Source organism: Phyllopteryx taeniolatus, chromosome 8 (genome assembly GCF_024500385.1).
Source record: "Phyllopteryx taeniolatus isolate TA_2022b chromosome 8, UOR_Ptae_1.2, whole genome shotgun sequence".
Taxonomy (NCBI): Eukaryota; Metazoa; Chordata; class Actinopteri; order Syngnathiformes; family Syngnathidae; genus Phyllopteryx; species Phyllopteryx taeniolatus.
The window spans coordinates 18,511,269-18,525,545 of NC_084509.1; positions in this window are offsets into that span (position 1 = coordinate 18,511,269).

The window sequence follows — 14,277 nt, forward strand, 5'->3', positions numbered from 1 at the left end:
CTAAATATTAGGCAAGCCCCCTCACTGTACATCTTTAAAACTCTTATTAAAACCGATTTTTATTCTTTGGCTTTCAACTCAGCATGAGACTCTGCACTGTTTTAGTGTTTGATTGTTTTTATTGTTTTTAACATAGCTATTAATCTATTGTTTTAATTTGCCCTATGTTTAATTGTTTTTACAAGTTTTGTTTTTATATAATGTACAGCACTTTGTTTGGAGCTGTGGTTGTTTTAAAGTGCTCTACAAATAAAGTTGAGTTGAGTTGAGCCAAAAACTATGAGCATCTGGTGTTAAAAAATTCTCAGTCTGATATGAAAAAACACATCCAGGTAAGGTGTATTTTTTTTCTGCTCTTATAAATAGCTAGTTGTGTTATGGTCAGTTTAGTCCTGTTTATCCCGTCAGCTGTGCCAAGTGGAACAACGATGCGTTTTACGATATTTTTCATTGTGCCAAGTTATCAAAACTGGTATTGTGTATAACTGGGGGGGAATCATCTGTACTGTTTACTTTTATACTTCATTACATTTCAGTTTGTGTTGTGTGTGTTTTTTTTTAAACTTGAGATGAATCAGTACTTCTACTATTACCTGAGTTTTATTTATTTATTTATTCATTTATTTTTAACACATCCATAAAGTATCTGTTCGTCGACTTCATTACAGAGTGTGAATTCTGCCACCACCTTTGGTGTTAGGCCTGAGGTTCCACTGTACTTGTTTGTTTCTCAACATTATTTGACTGCATGTTTGAAGACATTCGGGCACTTTTACTCTTTGTAGTTCTACCCAAGAGTTTAGTTTAGAAAACAATAGAGCTCTGCTTTGTCCAAATGGACACTTTGTATCAGACATGACCTTTGTAGATGTTCATGTTCATTCCCTCTTTTAGAGTAAACATTTGTCCTTTCTCACCCTTGCCTTCCAATGCATCCTCCTCTCTTTGTTTCCTTTCTCATCATCTCAGTTTTTCTCTTCATCTGAACGCTCCACACCTCCCAACACACACACAAACATACACAAACAGACACACGCATGCATTTCCCCCCTCACTTTCAGTAATTCCAGCGCTGCCTCTCTCGCTTGCGTAGCTCGCCCTAATCCAGTTCTGACCTCAATCCCGTGATGTAACGGATCATGTGACATGGGGAAAAGAGTGGGAGAAACGGGGAAAAAAATGAAACAGGGGAACGGGACAAAAAAGTGGGCACTCCGGTTTAATCCTCAGAGCTGGAGCCACAGACCAACGCCAAACTGATGGGATGGGTGAGGGGGTTACCATCTATGACAAGCAATCACTCATATGACACACCTCTCCTCAAATGAGCACCGACACAATGTGAAAACAACAAGTCAACATGTTTGTTTCATCTCTGTGACTGAGAGGCTATTAGAAGACTGCATGCTGCCAAGACACAACAACACAACAACCCATGTGTTTGTGACTGAGGGCTACCCGCTCACAAATATTTACTGAATTTGCGTCCATGTACATGCGTTTGTATAGCTTTTGTTGTTAAGCCTGTGCAGTTGTCTGTTTTAGACCAGAGTCATCCTTTGTTATTCTAGTCATTTATTTTGAACAAAGTTGGCATTGTTCTTTTGTCACAATAATGTGATATATGAGGAGATCAACATTAGAATTTTGGAGACAAAATATCAGCGTCAAAATGTGCATTTTTACAGACAAAATTAGGGTCAGTTCTTACTGACCCTTTGAGAGATATTAATTTGATAATATTGTGAAGATTGTGGTTGTAGTGGTGCAAAACATCTCAGCATCGTACCAAAAGGGTTTTCTCTATATTTAGCCCTCTGATGTAGCTAAATGAGAACACCATCTGATGTTTAGTTAATAGGAAACTGTGATGTCCAACACCACTACAGTTACTAACACAATTATACGAGTCATTTTCATATAGTTTGGATCGATAACGGAAAAGACTCTAAAGACACTGAATTTCATGTTGAAAATCTATTCATTTTACTGATATGAGTACATTGGAATTACTGGCAGTTGTTGTCATTCAAAAGGTAATAAATGTTTCTAAGTAAAACAATTGTTCTGAAGTTATATTTTTAACGTTTTTAGTGCCAAAATACCTGTATTCCAAATGAAATTTCATGGTTTGCAACACGATTTCTGCAAATGCTAATTACATTTTGGGATATTTGGGATTTTTCTCCGATTACTTCATATGCCTTTTCCATGAAAACCAACACAATGCATCTTCGTATCTTAAGAGTTGCTTTTTTTGGGGGGTTATTTTACAAATAGTCCTTCTTTTTCACTCAAGCTGTCTTTACCGTGAATGGCACTGGACAGCCTTGTTATGTTGTTGCAATACACCAGAGGGATCTGTGATATTAAGTGTCAGGATGTGGCAGCCGTTTGGCATTCACACAATAGCAGACTGCAAAATAGTTATTTCTGTTATTTCTATTGTGATTTTTTTTTTTTAATTGTCAGAAATATTGCGTGTCTTAGCTGTTATTACCATTGTATAAAGACAAGAGTGTAATGGTTTCATGAGTAGTTAGGATCATTAATGCACTCATAGCCGCAGAGTTAGAAGGGCAACATGTAAATTGTGCAACCCACATGATTTTTATGATGCTGTCTATGACTTTACCGTTGTGCAAGAAGTGTATTCCAGTGGGCCACCACCATTTGCTCTATCAATGGGTTCTATCAGCAAAGCTATGGCCGAATTTAAGTCGAGACAAGATTGAGGCAGAACTTCATGTACTGTATTCTAAAGTATGGGTGTTTTTTCAATGGACAGTATTTGTAGTTTGCATAACTAAGTTACATTTTTACTTTGTCAGTGCTATAGTATAGTGCTATATAGTTTCAACAGTTCACTGCTGATGTTGTTTTATTATTTAATGAAGTTTCTCTTCATAAATAAAAGTTATCATTGTTTATGATTAGTTTTCCCCATGCAAGTTTAAGAAATCTATTATTCAGATTACATTTGCATTGGACTCCAATGAAATAAGCATATTTATATCGTGATATTCTTTACTATTATGGCCTAAAAAATTAAATTATCAATAATGTTTTGAAAATAGGACTTCAAGCCTGACTGTTTTAGCATACGAGACATTTATCCATATAAAACCAAGGCGGCATAAAAAAAAATGCAAAATTAGAAAAACATTTGTCAATTGTCGATGGTTTTTAATTGAATTATATGAAAATGACCATGTCATCAACTAATAAAATGATGTGCATCTCTATTTTATTGTTATTTCTACCACCTTGATGTAAATGTGATGTCATTTGTTACACTTAGTAGAGTATCTCTGGTTTTGATCCATCCATCCTCAGAACTGTGAGGCAGACGTGCTAACCAGTCTCCCACATCGCTGCTGGTTTTGCTCAGTGAAGAAAATTGAAATGCACTTTACCGTAACAGTTTGGCGTACTTGGTCGTTAGGGGGAGCCGTGTTGGCACAAGCGTTCACCCTGCTCTCCCTCTTGTCCATTGTGGCAGCATGGTGACTATGGAAGCACGTGGCCCACGGGGCACAAACACACAAAGATCCAAATTTTGTGGTTAATTGATCACAGACTTAACAAACTAGACAGCATATTATTTATCATTCCTCATACATTTGTTTTATTATTGTGCTGCACTTCGTAATAACTCAGGCGAATAGTCTGCATATTTTACTCTCTTTCTTCAAATTTGCTCGTCACTCACATTATACATTCTATTCAAATCCGAAACACTTTACTTCCTCAATCACCATTGTTTCGTCTATTGCTGGGCAATAATAATGATATAAAACCACTCAAACAAAACAAATACACGGTGTGGCAGAATGAAATAGGTGAATGTAATGTAATCTCACATTTTAACCTGTGATGTTTATGACTCTATAGGGATAGGCTTCAGACCTATAGTGCATTTTAAGTCCATGCATTGTTGTTTGTCCAGCTCTGCTCCATCTGTTAGTCGGATTACATGGAAACTCTACAGGACCACTTTTATCTAAATCACTTGGTGGAATGGTCTTGTAAGAGCAATCCAAAAAAGAAAATCATTGTGAAGTAAATGTATTTTTTTCTTTCTGTATTAAATGTATATACAGCATGGCTTTCGCCACAAGTGGATCTGGTAAATATGAGGGAATATATTTACACGCCAAAACAGCAACCAAGTAAAAACAGCCTATAGAATTTACCCAATAAATTTAGGGGAACAAATCCTTCTTTAGCGGCACGGTGCTCGACTGGTTAGAACGTCTGCCTCACAGTTCTGAGGACCAGGGTTCAATCCCCAGCCCTGCTTTTCTGGAGTTTGCATGTTCTTCCCATGCCTTCCTGGGTTTTCTCCAGGACTCTGGTTTCCTCCCACATCCCAAAAACATGCATGGCATGTTAATTGACAACTCTGAATTGCCTGTAGATGTGAGTGCAAATGTTTTTATGTTTGTATGTGCCCTGCGATTGGCTGGCAACCAGTTCAGGGTGTACCCCCCCTCCTGCCCGATGATAGCTGAGATAGGCTCCAGCACACCCCTGACCCTTGTGAGGATAAGCGGCTCAGAAAATGGATGGATGGATGAAATTCTTCATCTGTTCTTATGTGAAAAAAAAATCCAAGTAGAATTTATGAATAGTTCTTAAATTTATAAATGATGCCAGACATTTTTCTAGATTGGGTGGGTTACTTTTTGCTCAATTGAAATTAATTGGTCAAGGGGGGCACCTCGACAGTAGCCTGGAACAGTGGCATGCAGGGTGGGACTGGGTGGTGGGGGGTGCACAACAAAATATATACAGCAGTGCAAATTAAATTTCCTTTTTAGGGATTATTATTAGTATAATAAATTAAATCGGGCGGCACGGTGGCCGACTGGTTAGAGCGTCAGCCTCACAGTTCTGAGGACCCGGGTTCAATCCCCGGCCCCGCCTGTGTGGAGTTTGCATGTTCTCCCCGTGCCTGCGTGCCTCCCACATCCCAAAAACATGCATTAATTGGAGACTCTAAATTGCCCGTAGGTGTGAATGTGAGTGCGGATGGTTGTTTGTTTGTATGTGCCCTGCGATTGGCTGGCAACCAGTTCAGGGTGTACCCCGCCTCCTGCCCGATGACACCTGGGATAGGCTCCAGCACGCCCGCGACCCTAGTAAGGAGAAGCGGCTCAGAAAATGGATGGATGGATGGATAAATTAAATCCAAAAACAAAGAAAAAATGACATCCATTGTTTTCAAATGTGTTTTTAAGTTCTAGTGAAAAAAACCTCCACTTTTATCCCAGTTAAAAAACTGTGTTGGTTAACAGTTCCTGAGCTCATTTAACATTATCTTCTGTTAAAAAAAATCCAAAATAAACCTGTATTGTCTAGAATCATGTCATGTTAATGACTGTGTGTGTGTCTGTGTCGAAACCCTGGCATGTTACCAGTTGACTACCAGTTTGTCCTACAATGAAAACTGTTAATCCCTGAGAGCCCCCAACCCCCTCAATCTCTTGTTCCCAATAACCCCCTTCCATGCTCTCTTTGTGCTTTAGTACAGTACAATAATATCAGCGAGCCTTCATGCAGAGACCCTTTCCAAAAAATTTAAATATCATGGAAAAGTTTATTCATTTCCATAATTCCCATTCAAAAAATTACATTTTCATAGATTACATATTCAGGGCCAACAATTTAAACAATTTCAAGTATTTATTTGTTGATTTGTACATAATTTGGGCTCCCAGCTCATAATACCCACAAAATTTGGAATTCAAAAAATTACAATACTGTGAAGAAATCAGACCAAATTTTGCAGGCCATAAATGTTTTAAACTGAGTGTCACACAGTAATCATCTACTAAACTCAAAGCACCGGCATGGGTTTCCCCGGGTGTCACTAAATTGCTTCAGTTTGGTTCAATTGTCTCAGTTGGGCTCAATATGGGGAAGACAGCAGACTTGACAACTGGTCAGAAGACCATCATTGATGATGGGTAAGCCACAAAGGTTCATAGCTAAGGAGGCTGGCTGTTCACAGCGTGCTGTGTCCAAGCATATCAATGGAAAGTCTATGGAAGGAAAAAATGCGGCAGGAGAAGATGCAACAGCAAAAGAGGTGACCGTGGGCTTCAGCGGATAATCAGAGTGGAATGAGGCAGGAGTCACAGCTTCAAAACTCTGCTTTCTTAAATCCGAGGTCGCCACAACAGTCTACCAGAATGTTTCAGAGGACTTCATGATTCCTTCTGTTGAGGATCTGTATGGAGATGTTGATCTTCCAGCAGGACCTGGCCCCTGCCCATACTGCCAGAAGCACCAAAACCCAGTTTGATGCCCATGCCATCACAATGCTTGACTGGCCAGCCAACTCGCCGGATCTAAACCCCATTGAGAATCTATGGGGTATTATCAAGAGGAAAATGAGGGGCATCAGACCCAAAAACAAACTCACAGCATGCATCAAGGAAATTTGGGCTTCCATAACTCCCAGGCAATGCCACAGGCTGATTGCCCCAATGCCAAGGCACATTGAGGAGTGATTAAAGCAAAGAGATTCCCAACCAAGTATTGAAGATTAACATATCGTTTTGAAAGTACCATATTTTGACTGATTTAATGTGACCCTAATTTCTTGCTTTTTTTCTACAAAAACTGAGAAGTAAATGATTTCTTCACAGTTTTCTAATTTTTGGAATTCCTGATTTTGTGGGTTTTATGAGCTGGAAGCCGAAATGATGTCAAAATAAACAAACAGATACTTGAAATTGTTTAAATTGTGGGCCCTGAATCTATAATCTCTGAAAGTTTAGCTGCTTTTAACATTTGTGTGAAAACTTATAGCAACTTTTGAAAATACTCTATCCCTCCATTTTCCTTACCGCTTATCCTCCCAGCTATCTTTGGGCGGGAGGCGGGGTACACCCTGTACTGGTCACCAGCCAATCACAAGGCACACATAAACAACCATTCCCACTCACATTCACACCTACGGGCAATTTAGAGTTTTCAATAAACCTAGCATGCATGTTGTTGGGATGTGGGAGAAAACAGGAGTGCCCGGAGAAAACACATACAGGCACGGGTAGAACATGCAAACTCCACAGAGGCAAGACTGGATTTGAACCCATGTCCTCAGAACTGTGAGGCAGATGTGCTAACCAGTCATTCAGCATTCTGTCTTGAAAAGACTCAAATGCTAAAATGCATTCATTTTTCCTCGAAATGAGTCACACATTCAGAGACACAAAACCTGCTGCACTGTCAGTTGCTAAATGTACTTGACTTAAATAATTCAACATAGAAACATATAGATTTGGATATACACTTATGATAAATATGAATAAAACAAACATATAATGTGTTATATTTATTTGAATTTTAAAAATAAAAACATGATATAAACAAACACCTTTCAAATAGTCTTTGCTAAGACGGCCAGCCGATTTATGTAATGCCACTGTGTAATCTACGTTATGTTTTATGTAATTACAAAATGACATCATCAGGCAATGGCAACCTCATTTAGAAACTTTCAGAAACAAAACAAACAACAACTTTAAGCAACATCCCCTTAGTTGGCAACTCTGACCGCAGGTCCCTCGGTTCACAAGTCCAATTCCTAGCCAGGCGACAAATTTGTATGTAAGTAGTAACACGCCGTAGTCTCTCACTATGCATGTTGTGTCAATTAAAGCTCTAATACGTAATAGAAATTACGTACCTGCCGTTTTGTCTACATATTATGACCGGTGAACCTGTGAGCCTGAATTTTTGAGCAGAATACCTGCTGCATCCTCAGCAGGTATCTGAAGTGTTTCGCCCCTTAATTCTGAGCACCCCTCCTGAGTGGGGTGGCAAAGGCTGATTTTGCCTTCATCTGTAGATGAACATTGTTAACATCTTTGTCCTCTGACCTTTAATCTTAATAATAATAATGAATAAACTTTGATCGATCTGTCTATGGACATCGATCACCAGTGACGTAAAGCTGAAGTCCGGAGACGTGACACGAATAACATGATTGAGATGGAAAAAGAGGAAGGAGAGCAGGATGACAGGTGAAAAACGTCTTCCACGTGCGCGAAGCGAAATCCCCCACCCCCTCCGCAAATTGAGCCATTGGATATGAGGACGCGCGTTTAATGCTGTACAAACAGTGTGCTTTTTTTTATCACATGTATTAAACCAAAAAAAGATAGATTAATCGTTGGAAGACGTGGGTTGCTACGGAATCAGGACATGGCAGCGATACAGTATTTTAAAAGATGCTGGCTTATTTGAACAGCCGGTGAGAGGCACAAACGTACGTAATGTACGTATACCGCCCACGTACAATTTGGCAAAAGGCTTCATTTTTTTTATCCACAGGTCCATTATAAATATAGTTAAATATAGTTAAGCATTGTTGGAAAACACATTATGTTTACTTTATAATGTACATTATTTGAATGGTTTAGAGGGAACCCAGAAATGTATGTGTGTCTCTACATTAACAGGTACTGTAAGACCACAGTGATTAGACATTTAGACTCAGCAGAGCCTACGTCATATCGAAGCGACGTATGCCTTGTTGTAATGCTGAATTACAGCAATAGGGGGCGGCAAAAACCACGAACCGTTTTGACGGTTTTTCAAAAATCGTTCCATCCCTAATATACATATGTGTGTGTATATATATATATATATATATATATATATATATATATATATATATATATATATATATATATATATATATATATATATATATATACACATCGCATATCTATTGATCTACATTGCTGAATATGAAGAAGTTGATAACGTAGGACTATGCACAAAAATTCAGGCTCACAGGTTCACCGGTCATAATATGTAGACAAAACGGCAACTTAACTAAAAGTGGAATATGTCTCTGGCAACTGTGCGGCTCCTTATACCACTGATGTGCAATACAATTCACACAGAGTACGGTACATATGGTTAGCTTCTCCCCCCACACACCAGCCCCTCAAACCTTCCCCCCATCGTACCCCTCCAAACTCAACGCCCCCTCCTTGTGTACCAGTTGCGTACTAATCTGTCCCCGGCCTCTCAACCTGCTCCCTCGTTACCACTTGACTCACCATACACATATCCCTCTCTCCCTCATCATCCATCCCTCTCTTCCAACAGTCCCCAGCCCCCGCACACCTCTCCTCGACCGTAACCATACTCCACCTCTGTCTACCACTCTGAGCACTGTGTTAATCTGCGGCTGCTGTGATGGTCAGCACTTTGAGCATCAGACAGACAGATTGGCTGTAATCCCCTGAATGCCACAGATGGAGGGCCACCACACAGACCTTGGGGAAGGTGAACACTCTGTTGTACATGCGCATGTCCTGCACACACGCGCATGCACGCACGCACGCACACACACACACACACACACACACACACACACACACACACACACAGAACTCCAATTAGAATGAAATATGTATGCATGTCCTTCATTTACATGCTGGCTGCATTCAGTCGAATATATGATAAGGAAGAGGACTGACGTCAGCTTCGTGCAACTACATCATTCATAAACAAAACAGAGGAACTAGTGTTCATGTTCATGTTGTTAATTATTTGGTGATACAGACAGGTAAGTAATGTTTGATTTCCAGTTGATTATTTTAACATACAAGTAATCAAATAATGCACAGTGGGCAAGCACAACTGCCTCACAGTTCTGAGGACCCAAGTTCAAATCCGGCCTCCCCTGTGTGGAGTTTGCATGCTCTCCTCTTGCCTGCGTGGGTTTTCTCTGGGTATTCCGTTTTTTCCGGGTATTCCGGTTTCCTTCCACTTTCCCAAAACCTGCGTGTGAATGTGAGTGTGAATGGTTGTTGGTTTTGAAGATATGAAGATTCTGCCCATTCCAGTGATATGCTACTTTATTCGATTGTCAAGGAAGGCTATATCACAATACTATCGTATTGTGTATTGTATTGTAAAAAGGCAGGAAATGAGAAATAAAAGAGAGACAGGCTATTTCAGAGGCTGTTGGTCTCCAATAGAAACCCAAATTCCAATGAATTCCTATCTATCTATCTATCTATCTATCTATCTATCTATCTATCTATCTATCTATCTATCTATCTATCTATCTATCTATCTATCTATCTATCTATCTATCTATCTATCTATCTATCTATCTATCCATCCATCCATCCATCCATCCATCCAGCCATTCATCCATTTTTCATACCGCTTATCCTCACTAGGATCACAGGAGTGCTGGAGGTTATCCTATCAGAACTGTGAGGCAGATGTGCTAACCACTACAAAGACAAAATATTTCATGTTCAAACTGATAAACTTATGATTGTTTGCATACATTCACTCCTTTTGAATTTGATGCCTTCAATAGGTTCTAAATAAGATGGGACATGGGCATGTTTACCACGGTGATACATCACCTTTCCTCTGAACAGCACTCAACATTCATACCTTTGGGAACTCAGGACACTAATTGTTGAAGCTTTGTAAGTGGAATTCTTTCCATTCTTACTTGATGTACAACTTCAGTTGCTCAACAGTCCGGGGTCTCCAATGTCATATTTTCTGTTTCATAATGCACCACACATTTTTAATGGGAGACAAGTCTGGACTGCTGGCAGTCTAGTAATCATACTCTTACAAAGTCATGCTGTTGTAACGTGCAGAATGTGACTTGGCTTCGTCTTGCTGAAATTAAGAGGGATGTACCTGAAAAAGACGTTGCTTAGCATATATTGCTCCAAATCCTGTATGTACCTTATAGCAGTAATGGTGCCTTGACAGATGGGCAAATTACCAATGCCCTGGGCACTAACACACCCCAAATACTATCACAGATGCTGGCGTTTGAACTTTGCGCTGACTTGATTATGAAAGCCACACACCTGTCTATGTAAGACCTTACAGCTCACAGTGCATGTCAGAGCAAATCAGAATCATGAGGTCAAAGGAACTGCCTGAAGAGCTCAGAGACAGAATTGTGGCAAGGCACAGATCTGGCCAAGGTTGCAAAAATATTTCTGCTGCACTTAAGGTTCCTAAGAGAACAGTGGCCTCCATAATCCTTAAATGGAAGACGTTTGGGACAACCAGAATCCTTCCTAAAGCTCGCCATCAGGCCAAACTGACCAGGTTAGAGAGGTAAAGAAGAACCCAAATATCAATGAGCTCCAGAGAGGCAGTTGGGAGATGAGAGAAAGTTCTAGAAAATCAACCATCACTGCAGCCCTACACCAGTCGGGGCTTTATGGCAGAGTGGCCCGACAGAAGGCTCTCATCAGTGCAAGACCCATGAAAGCCTGCATGGAGTTTGCAAAAAAACACCTGAGGGACTCCAAGATTGTGAGAAATAAGATTCTCTGGTCTGATGAGACCAAGATAGAACTTTTTGGCCATTCTAAGTGGTATGTGTGGAGAAAACCAGGCACTGCTTATCACCGGTCTAATACAGTCCCAATAGTGAAGCATGGTGGTGGAAGCATCATGCTGTGGGTGTTTTTTTTTCAGCTGCAGGGACAGGACGACTGGTTGCAATCGAAGGAAAGATGAATACGGACAAGTACAGGGATATCCTGCGTGAAAACCTTCTCCAGAGTGCTCAGGACCTCAGACTGGGCCGAAGGTACACCTTCCAACAAGACAATGACCCTAAGCACACAGTTAAAATACCAAAGGTGTAGCTTCAGACCAACTCCGTGACTGTTTTTTAATGCAAGAGCCCTGATTTAAACCCAATTGAGCATTTCTAGAGAGACCTGAAAATGGCTGCCCACCAACGTTCACCATCCAACCTGACAGAACTGGAGAGGATCTGCAAGGAGGAATGGCAGAGGATGCCCAAATCCAGGTGTGAAAAACTTGCATTATTACCAAAAAGACTCATGGCTGTATTAGCTCAAAAAGGGTACTTCTACTAAATACTGAGCAAAGGGTCTGAATACTTATGGCTGTGTGATATTTCAGTTTTTCTTTTTTAATAATTCCGTTTTGTTCTGTCAATATGGGTTATGTCTGTACATTAATGAGTAAAAAAATGAACTTAAATTATTTTAGCAAATCATTTAAGTTAATATAACAAAGAATGCAATATAACAAAGAATGAAAAATTTAAGGGGGTCTGAATACTTTCCGTACCCACTGTATATGGCATTTTTTTCCAATATCGTGCAACCCTAATATATGTGTGTGTGTGTGTGTGTGTGTGTACCGCTTATCCTCACTAGGGTCGCGGGCGTGCTGGAGTCTATCCCAGCTGACTGGGTAAGAGATGGGGTACGCCCTGAACTGGTCGCTCGCCCCCTCAGTATGTTTGATTCCTTTCGTCGCTTCCATTTGACATATCCACTGATGTTTAAGAGCTGAGAGGTGGCCCATATTATTCAAGTTTTGAAACCTGATTTTATATACTTAGCAATATGTTTTATTCATTCAAATTTGGCAGGATTGTTAACATTACTCTGTGGTGTGTGAAATTTACATGCCATTTTTAGGGCCTGCTTAGTACCACTTTAACAGTTTCCGAACAATCTATTAATTCTACATTATTCGTACACTCGCGCTATTTGCATACTGTTGTTGATTACTACTGGCCACTCACTGTATGTGTTTGAGAAGTCTCTGCACTATTTGCACAATCGTCACTCTACCAGATCACTGCACAATTAGTCACTGCTCTGAATTGCTTGATCACTGCATCATTTGCACAGTTGCCATTATATACGTATCACCACACTCCTGCTACGGTTTCATTGCTCAATGACTCTCCAGACTTGCGTTTTTTATGTCCTAAATGTATATTTCTTTATCATTGCTGTTTGTTGTTATACGAGAGTGGTTCGAACTACCGGAGACCAATTCACTGTGTCTTGTAACATACTTGGCCAATAAAGCTGATTCTGATTCTGACAATGGCACTTTTCCCTGCTGTTAACTGTTTGCATTGATATTAACCATGAAAACATGATCATAATTTACTATAACATTCACACAAACAAAATGACAGCTATTACTGCTTTTAATTCCCTGTCAAATTTCTTTGAATGTTGTGGGAAATGATTGCAACAGCAAGACTAAGAAATATTAGTTAAAGTGCCCCAGAATATAAATAATTGTTTTGTCTCTAAATACATGAAATATGTTTGAAAATAAGTGCTTGCCCTGTGACTGACTGGCGACCAGTTCAGGATGTAGTCCGCCTTTCGCCCGAAGTCAGCTGGGATAGGCTCCAGCATGCCAAGCAAGCAAAGTATGCCCACAACTTGGAGAAATATTGTACATCTGCACCTGCAATTTCCCAGCCGCAGGCCCACACCACTGCCTGCACCACGCATGAATTTACAAGACATTTTTTTTGGCCTGTTTCATCCATCCATTTTCTATCCCGCTTGTCCTCATTTGGATCAAACGATGCTTTTTTCCCCCATTTAATTAAATTATCAGGTTTCAATTTTGCAATTTATCTTGCGACTTACTTTTCAAAAAGATTTCCACATACAGTACCTTTAAAAAATGTTGAATAGATACGGTACACACATCCATTGTATGTTTTAGTACTCTTCCCATTAATTTTAGTTGTGTGGCTTGTTGTGTTTGTGTGAGTGTGACTGTGTGTGGCTGTGCGCGCGTGTGTGTGTGTGACACAAAACAACAGGATTAATGTCTGGTGTTTGATTAGATGTTTGTTTGTCTCTGTGTCTTTCATTGTAATGAGTATAGCCAGGGCCACAGAGGCATGGGTGCGTGTTAGTGTGTCTTTCATTGAAATGAATATGGCTGAAGACATGGCTTTATCACTTTTAATCAAGGAAGTAAAACAATGAAATTAAATAATAATGAGGGGGATATACGTCAACCCAGAAAATATAATGTACATTGAAAGTTGCCCAACGAATAAATAGTCTGAAATCATTTGTGTATTTGTTTGTATGTGAGTGTGTTTATGTGGGTGTCTGAATATGTGTGTGTGTGTCGCACGCATGTTGGTGTGTGAATGGAACAAAGGCGCACAATTTATTCATCTTGTGCACCTTTGTTCCACAAAATAACAATGAAAAAAAATCCCTTTCCGCAACCAACTTGATATTTGTCTGTGCATATCTAGGTACATACTATTAAATCATCCATCAATTTGCTTCTCTGTATCGCTTATCCTCACGAGAGTCATAGGCTATTAACTCATGTACAGCGGCTGAAATAAATATTTAACACGTCACCATTTTTCTCACTAAATATATTTCCAAACGTGCTATTGACCTGAAATTTTCACCAGATGTTGGGCACAACCCA